Raw genomic sequence first — 8,773 nt, 5'->3', positions numbered from 1 at the left:
GGGGGGGGGGGGGGGGGGAAGGCAGGGGAAGGTGGAAGGAGAAACAAGATAATTGACCCTGTTAGTCCGGTGCTAGGAAGACCATAGTGCTGCACAAATATGGCTAGGCTTCCTTTGAATTAGGAGGCATCCTGTCCAGAGAACTGCAGCATGCTGCATGTTTTGTGTATCATGTAGGCATGACCTTAGAGCAGTGGGAGCTATCCTTTTTGGCAGGCATGCCACAAATTAGCCCTGCACCCTCCCTAAATGCCACTCTGACCCCCTTCCATTCCCAATCTTCTGCTTTGCTTCCTGCCCTGTGCTCTCAGCCTGATCTGCTCCTCTCCTTTTTGCTCTATGTTCTCTGTCCACCCTGCTGTTTCTTCTTTCTGATCTGGCGCATGCCCCACGGCTGCATGTGACACTTGCTCACTCCAGCTACAGAGCTAGCAGCCCTAGGGGATTTGACCCAACACAACAGTTTGATGAGTGTCCAGTAGGGGGAGCTCTTTGACAAAAGGCACTCAGCAGGCCAGAAAGAGACACTGGTTCATGTCTTTTGTGCTCAAAACACACACACACACACACACACACACACACACATGCACACGCATGCACACGCACATGCACATATGCGTACACTCACACATATATGAGAACATTTGGGTCAAGGTGATACTGACTCTTATAAATGTATTATGGAATTGTGGTAAGTCAAGGGGTCCATACTACCCTTGTCTTCTAGTTTCTTCAAATAGAAAAAGCAAATAAAAAACTGCTTATAAATCAATTATTACTAGGTCACTTAAGTAAAGAAAGGAAAGCTGATTTAAACCTTCATGAACATTCCAATAAAGGGCAGGACATGTTCAGTCCATCTAGCTATGTCTCTAAATGAGAAAATCATTGTAAATGTATTCTAATTCGCTCTAGGTTCCCTATTGTGCACTGGCCAGAAATACCATGTTTCAAGGTGTGACCTCACAGACATACACCAGATGTCACTTATCAGATGGCACACTGTTTCATGTACTGTGTATTGTCTTAATTTGAGAACTTTTGGAAGATAGAAGAAAACACATAACATGGGGAAACTGATATTCAAGTTTATTCCCCCAATAGTTTCACACTTCTGAACATAAATTTACTCATATCAGACAAGTGGTTGTGGAAATTTATTCATTTATCCTTATTATACACTAAAAGAGACTTCACAGGGTTCTGGAAATCCAATAAACCTTTCACTCGTAAGTCTTGGCTTTGCAGATGCTTATAGACTTGCTCCACTGGAAAAAAGCACATTACTATGTTAATGGACAAGCAGAGGGTTTCCACAAGATTTGGGATTCCTTTCTGGATCTTTGTGAAATAACAAGATAAGAATAAATTATCATTTTGAAATGTTATTATTCCTAGTTCCTAATCTCCCATTAACCTGAACATGCGTTAAATTCTGGGGTTGGTGCTTAGCCTAATATTTTTATTTCCTATGCTACTAACATTGCACATATTCTAAATGTTATGCAGCCCAAGGATGTTTCTGGAGTCGGTACTCAGCTTAATAGTTCTATTTTATGTCATTAACCTTGTACATTCTGATTGTTATACAATCCGATATTTTAATCTTACTTCTTTCTGATCTTTTTTTTGCTTTTTCTATGTATATAGTCATGCATTAACACAATAGTGTTGTTATTGCTATTCTGCTTATAAGCATTATATATCATACACATCAAATGTAACAAAGTTGGCCTTTTATGTAAAATCTTACTAAAATATCTGTGGAAGTGAGATTTGGACGATTTAGAAAAATTAAGAGCCTGCAAATATAGCTATTGATAAAAAAAGATAAAAAATTGGAAAATGTGAACACAGGTTGATAAAAATCATCTTATGGGATTAATGGAAATGGTTAATAAACATTGGAAAGTCATGGAAAACTAAGGTGATAGGACCAAGAAAATGGAATCTAGGGATACATCTACACGTGCAGTTTAATGTGCAGTAGACTTTTTTTACTGAGTATTAAAGTGCTACATAAAAAACCATGACATTGTGCTAATGCACAGTAAAATAGTCTACTGCACATTAAGCATCACTAAAAAGGCGTGCAAATGCCCTACTGTGCATTAGTGCAGCCTAATGCTCATTAATTTAGTACTTCACATTGGAGATACTAAATTTAATGTGCATTAGAAAAGGCGCATTCATGCACATGTAGATGCACCCCTAGTTGCAACACAATACAGCAAAAAGAAAAAGAAGCTTATGCTGGTTTGAATGACTTATCAAACAAGATAAGTTTCCTGTTCCACGTCATGGGACAGGAATGTAATAGACCTTTTTGGTATGTCTGTAGTGGGCTCACATCGAGTATACTGCATTTGCCTGTGTGCATCTATAAAGAAAAAAATTAGTTTACAAAACACTTGACAAAACTGTCTCAGATTATCCTATTACTGAAACTGGTCATTAGGGACAATTAAATGCAGTATAAAGCACATTATTGCTTAATCTGTTTTTACATTTTGATTGAGGAGTACAGGTAGGAACACGGAGTGTATTCTCAGAGCAGGGGCCATAATTAGAAAAATCCCTAGTTCTCTTGATCTCAAGATTGTACTTAGAAAAAACTAAACACCCATCTGATTCAGAATAAGGCGATCAGATGCTGATATAAGATACTAAACACTAATAGCAGATTTTAAAAAGCCATATAAAATGTAACAGGAAGTCAGTGTAAAATCAGTAGAATTGGGATAATATGCCATTACCTTTGTGTGCCTATTAGAATACACACTATTAGGTTTTGAATAAATTGCAGTCCTGTGGAAATTTATACTGTCTAGGGTCCCAACAAACAAAGAATCATAGTAGGCTAATGTATAAAAGAAAATCATTTCTAAACAACTGGAAATGTTTTTTACTGATCAGTAACCAGAGCATGGCAGTATTTCTCAGTAACAAAAAGCTGTCAGCAAATAAGAGCGAAGTCAGAGAACGGCCACAACAATGATTAATGGGCTGGAGGGACTGATTTAGGAGAAGAAATTAAAAGAGCTAATTTTACTACGTGACAATAAGGGCCAAATCCTATTTCACCTTTATGCAACTTACTCTCATTCCATATCTGTGTGTCATTTGGGGGATGGGGGATGAAATTAGCCAATTACTGTTTGTCCGTTTTATCCAACAAATATTAAATGTGAGATGCAGAAAAAGAATTGGACACGAGAGGCAGAACCCCTCCCTTCCAAGGCAATGTGGATCTCACTGAGCTACCACCCGCTCTGGTTCTTTTTCCAGCCCCTACCTATCTTTTCCTTTTGGCTGCCCAGAGTGCCAGCTTCAGGAGGAGGGCTAAAGGGTGTTTTAGGAAATGCCTGTCCCATGGCATGGTGCTATGAGTCCTTTTTTGGAAAGTGGTAATGAATGCCATAGAGCAGATTGTATGGACTGGGTGATGATGGAACTAAATAAGTTAAACTTAAGATAAATATGAGTAAAAATGCATTGTTGAGATTTATTAGACTAAAGGGTCTTAGACAAATGGAAAATATAAAACCCACATGATTTAAGATATTTAAAATTGGACTCACCCAAAACCACGCTAAAACAAACTTCAGAATAATCCTGCACGGATGTGTGTGAGGACATGTGCACACGTCCAGTTCATAGAATCATAGAAAATTAGGGTTGGAAAGACCTCAGGAGGTCATCTAGTCCAACCCCTTGCTCAAAGCAGGACCATCCCCAACTAGATCATCCCAACCAAGGCTTTGTCTAGTCAGGTCTTGAAAACCTCCAATACATCTGTATTGATGAAACATGTTAAATGATAGATTGACAATATCTGATGATACAAGTAGAAAGAGATAGAATCCCTGATCAGTTGGAATCATCCTTATGACATGAATGGGCTTTGGATGGGAAAAAAAGACATCATGGAAGAGCGGGGAGGCAGGTGAGAAGTACGAGAGTGATACTCTGAAGAAAGGGGAAGTGAAAAAAGGAGAAGGGCAGGGAAACAGCAACAGAAAAATGGAGTAGAAATGAAACAAAAACTAGAAAAAAAGAAAATCATGAGAGGAAGCAAAGGTGAGATAAAAGATAGAGAAACTGAGGGGAATAAGGCAGACACTTTATCCCCCTGAAAGAGCTCCTCCTGCCAACACTGCTGCCTGAAAAATTCACTAAACACTAAGAACTGTCAACGGGTGATTGAATCACTTGGCCCCAAGTTAGATACGGGAGAGGAGAACAGAGGAAATCAAGTCTACATGATTGCTATGCTTGATTATCGCAGTCTCGGTCCCAGACTGATAGAACAGAGTAGGTAGATATCTATACTCTGAAAAGGGAATATCTCCTTTGTTGCCACAAAAAGCCTTTTCAGTAAAGAAAAGGTCTTCATTAAGAGGCATCTGTGACCCAGGTGAACACATGTAGTTATACAGAAGGTGTGAGATATTTTGACTAACACTCTATGTATTCCACAGTGAGGTGGATCTGAGCTCAGTGCCAGATTCCTACATTCTTTGCTACTCGGAGGGGATGACTTGAAATTCTGTGGTATATTCATTTCATTTGAGAATACAGATTTGTAATTCATTAAACAGAAAATTGCACCATGCAACCATGCAGCGTAATAGATCCTTTGCTATCTATTAAATATTTTGATATTACACTTAGTATGTTTTATACTGCCCCATATATTCAGTTTTCAAAATTCCAGATTCAGGCACACAACAGTCCTCCTGTTTCTGCCTGTTTTATGCGTATGAGGTTTCCCTCAGAAATGCACAGGCTAGATACATACATTTGTTGTCAACGTAAGCTGAGATTTGTAAGTACTATTCTTCGGCAAAAAGAGAGCAGGGAGGAGATTCCATGACATAATCACCAGCTATGATGCTTGCAGCCCTGGATATGGAGCTTCTTTCATTAAGGGACACAGCTGGCTTCCCCCCCACCCCCTACACTTCTGAATTAAATGAAAACCAAGTTATGAATGTCATTTTTGCTACTATTTCCAGCTTGAATACACATTTCTAGCAAAGTCAACTCCTCTCACTGGAATTGTCACTGTTTCCCCTTCTCACATATACCTTGTTTCTCTTAATCTGTGTTCCCTATCCCCTCCAATCAATAGAGCAAGAGAAGACTAAGAAGAAGCTAGCTTTAAAATCTGAGGCAGCAGAAGATTCCAGGCACTCTAGGTAGCTGTTCCTTTTTTGCATAGGAAAAATTGAGCGTGAGATGAAGGATAATCTTTTTTCTGCATATGGAAGACTAATCATACATAAAATAAGGTCATATTTATTTGCCAAAGACCGCTAGCACCAAATTATGATATGGTTTAACAGGATCTCAAAGAAATGCTAGGTCTGTCATATTCTCATTGTGGAATTCTATTAGCCTGTAACAAATTTGTAAAGCTGAGGCAGCTTGTTTACATGCATTTAAAATTCCTTTGCTTCATTTAGCTGGCAGGAAAGTGGTCTTTTTTGACTGAGAACAGAAGAATGACTATCCAGATGACATCATCTGAATTTGCCAATTGGGCATGATTGCATCACCCAAACGACTAACCAGAGATGTATTCAGCCAGGATGACAAAAGTCAGATACAGCTCATCTAGTTAAAAAAATACAGCAGGACTGCCAATCACAGGGGTTCAGAAATAGAAGACAAACCAAAATAGAGCCCATGAGAGATTTGTTTCAAATCTTCCTATTTCTATATTTGTATCTTATTTTTAAAAATATCGAAAGCATTTGAAACTGTGCCCGTGGCAAATTATAAAATAAGCTGTAGAAGATGGGAATTAGTGCAAGAACTGTAAGGTGAGTAAAGAGCATGTTAAAGACAAAATGCCAATTTGTTGCGCTAGAAGGAGAAATGTTAGGCTGGAGGGAAGATGTGAACGGAGATCCTTTGGAGTTGTTCTTGAGGCTGATCTTACTTGGTATTTCCATTAATGACCTGAGTGCAAATAATAAGTGTATGTGAATGAAATTTGTTGATGATTCAATGCTGAGAGGCCTTGACAATAAAAAAGAGGATTGGGATAACAGGAAGCGAAGAAGAGGCTTCAGGAATGGATAAATAGAAATAGGATGAAATTTAATATAAAAACATAAATGTAATAATTCAAAATGCAGTCATTTATTTAAGGGAGTGATTCTCAACCAGAGTTCCGTGGCACCCTGGGGTGCTGTGAGATCCTTTTAAAGGTGCTGCCATACAATATTAACAGAGTTAGGTGTGCAGACATCCATACATGATTCACAGGTTAAAACCAGAGATATCAAACAGCAATCCATAGCGTCAAAAACATCCTGCTCTGTGGTGGCCTTTCTGAGTTTCTTGCAACAGAAGGATTACTCTGTTATTTTTCTGTAGTCAAAACATGAATGAAAGCTAAGAGCTGGCATTTTCTGAGGGGTGCTGTGAGCCTAATGAGGGGTGCCATGACTCTAAAAAGGTTGAGAACCATTAACTTAAGGACTTATAGCAAGTATTTCTGCTGTAAGCTGGTAATTTATCCATTGGGAAAAGCTGAAGGGGAGAAGGACCTGGACATATCCAATACCTGGCCAATCACAGGACGACCATGAACCAACAACATCATTCATCCATGAAGGCGGCAAATGCAATTCTAGGATATACCTGGCAAAGTATATACAGCAGTGATAGGAAAGTATTATGCTACTGTACAAGCCCTAAAGAAATCTCACGTGGAACACTGTACAGTTCTGGTCACCTGCAGTTGAGAGAGATGAAAGCAAACCAGACCAAGTGTAGGGAGTGAGATGATCAGGGGAATGTAAAGTCTATTCTGCACAAGGAAACAGAAGCCACCTCTACATGACAACTTTCCTGTGCTCTGCAGCAGTGCACCCTGAAGAAGGTTGTGCTGCTCTGGGCAGGCTGGAGGCAATACCGTGTCTGTGCCACACTGAGTTGGCTAATTAGCAGAGATGGGCTAATTAGCAAGCCCATGGCACTGAGGACTTAGCTATACAGCTTCCCATTTAGGAGACAGCCGACCCAGAGTAACATTTCTGGATGTGGCAAATTTGGGTGGTTACACGTTACACATAGACCACACTAAAGGGCACTCAAAACAGGAGTGTCTGCATGTTAAATCTTGTTAACTTGTGCATGGTGTCCTCTGAGTCTCAGAGTTATGCCACTTCAGGTGAGGGTTAACTCTTGGTTGTACTACCTAGTTTGTCTTAGGGTAACTTCAGTCTGTTCCACAGAGTTAAAACGAGCAATCTGCAGCGCTCCAGCATCCCAAAATGTACCTGTCCTCTTCCTCCTCCCCTATCCAGAGCAGGGCTAGAACCCAGGTGCCCTCCTAGTGGCAAGTCAGAGCTGTGCAGGTAAGGAAGGGCATTAACCCCCAATGTGACCGCTCACAGCATGTTCTACCTTTAACATGGCTTAAGAGTCCACCGATTTAGCAGGGTCTAAATGTAACTTGTAACTTCACCCCTTGGTGCACAAATGTGGCATAGAAGTGGGTTTGTTAAGCATAACAAAACAAAGGAAATTAGTTTAAAGGCAGCATGTGTATTTCTATTCTATATTACCGTCTGTAGTACAGACCAGGGGTTCTCAATCTTTTTTAAAGGCAAGGCACCTCCCATTAGACTCCCGGCACCTTTCCACAACTTTTGTGAGTTGAGCAGCACCCCATTTCAAAAACAAACTTATTTATTATAGCGCTGACCTCCTTGCAGAGGGGCCAGCCACTGAGGGCAAGGGAACAGCCAGGCAGGGACTGAGGCTGAGGCTGCACCTATCTGCTTCCCTCCTCACACCTTGGGATACCCTTGTTAAGCATCACGGGTGTAGACATAGCAATATAGGTTGCGGGACAGGGTATGGCTCGACTAACTTTTAGCACGTTCATTTACATAACCCACAAATGCGCATTTGTCTTTCCAGTTAAAACTGTACAGCTAGTTTTTTAACTGCATAGCTAGCTAAATTAACGTGCAGAAAGTTGGTTGGGCCATGCAGCTTCGGGGCCTATGCATAGCGACACAGCCTCCCTGGCTGCCACCTGGCCCCTACAGCACAGCTAATAGCATCTAAAGAAAGAGCTGCACGTGATGGGCATAGTCTGACGGGCGCCATCCATGTGGCACATTGGAAGCCGATAGGAATTCACTATTTCACTTCAGGCTGGATACGCCACATCTTTTTGCTGGTCCTTCTTCCAACTTCTGTGGCCTTTCCTTTTGCAGCTTAATCCTGCGACTGTGGAGATATAAACCCATTTGAAGACCTGTGAGGGGCAAGCTCTGCACAGCCCCCTCTGCCCCGCACAGCAGCGTGTTGTGGGATGAGGGTCCTGGTCTGCACTGGGGGAGTCTTTGAGGGAGGCAAATGCTTGGCAGCTGAACCACAGGGGGGATTTCCCCGCAGGCAGTTCTGCTTGCTTTGCAAGATAAATAAGAACAAAAAAGATGATCAAGAAAAAAACCAAAAAAGGCTGCTCGTGGTGCTGCTCGTGGTCCCCTCACTTTGCCTGTGGGAGGCTGGGGTGCTAGGCGCGTGTTTTGCAGGGTGGCCATCACAGGGAACAGTCCGGTTTGTCCTTTACTGATACGAAACCGAGCGCCTTTAGCTCCCCTTGGACCTAGAGGCGTGGGGTTTCATACACCGGACTGTCCTCTGCGATGGCCCCCCAGCCCGAGGCGGATTTGAGGTGGACGGTGCGGGCTGGTTTGCCTCACTCAAGCAGGGGGCTGGCCTAGTGGACCGGGGGGGGGGG

This window comes from Gavialis gangeticus, unplaced genomic scaffold (assembly GCF_001723915.1).
Source record: "Gavialis gangeticus isolate Ggan-Ray unplaced genomic scaffold, GavGan_comp1, whole genome shotgun sequence".
Classification (NCBI taxonomy): Eukaryota; Metazoa; Chordata; order Crocodylia; family Gavialidae; genus Gavialis; species Gavialis gangeticus.
This window is presented reverse-complemented; position numbering follows the sequence as displayed.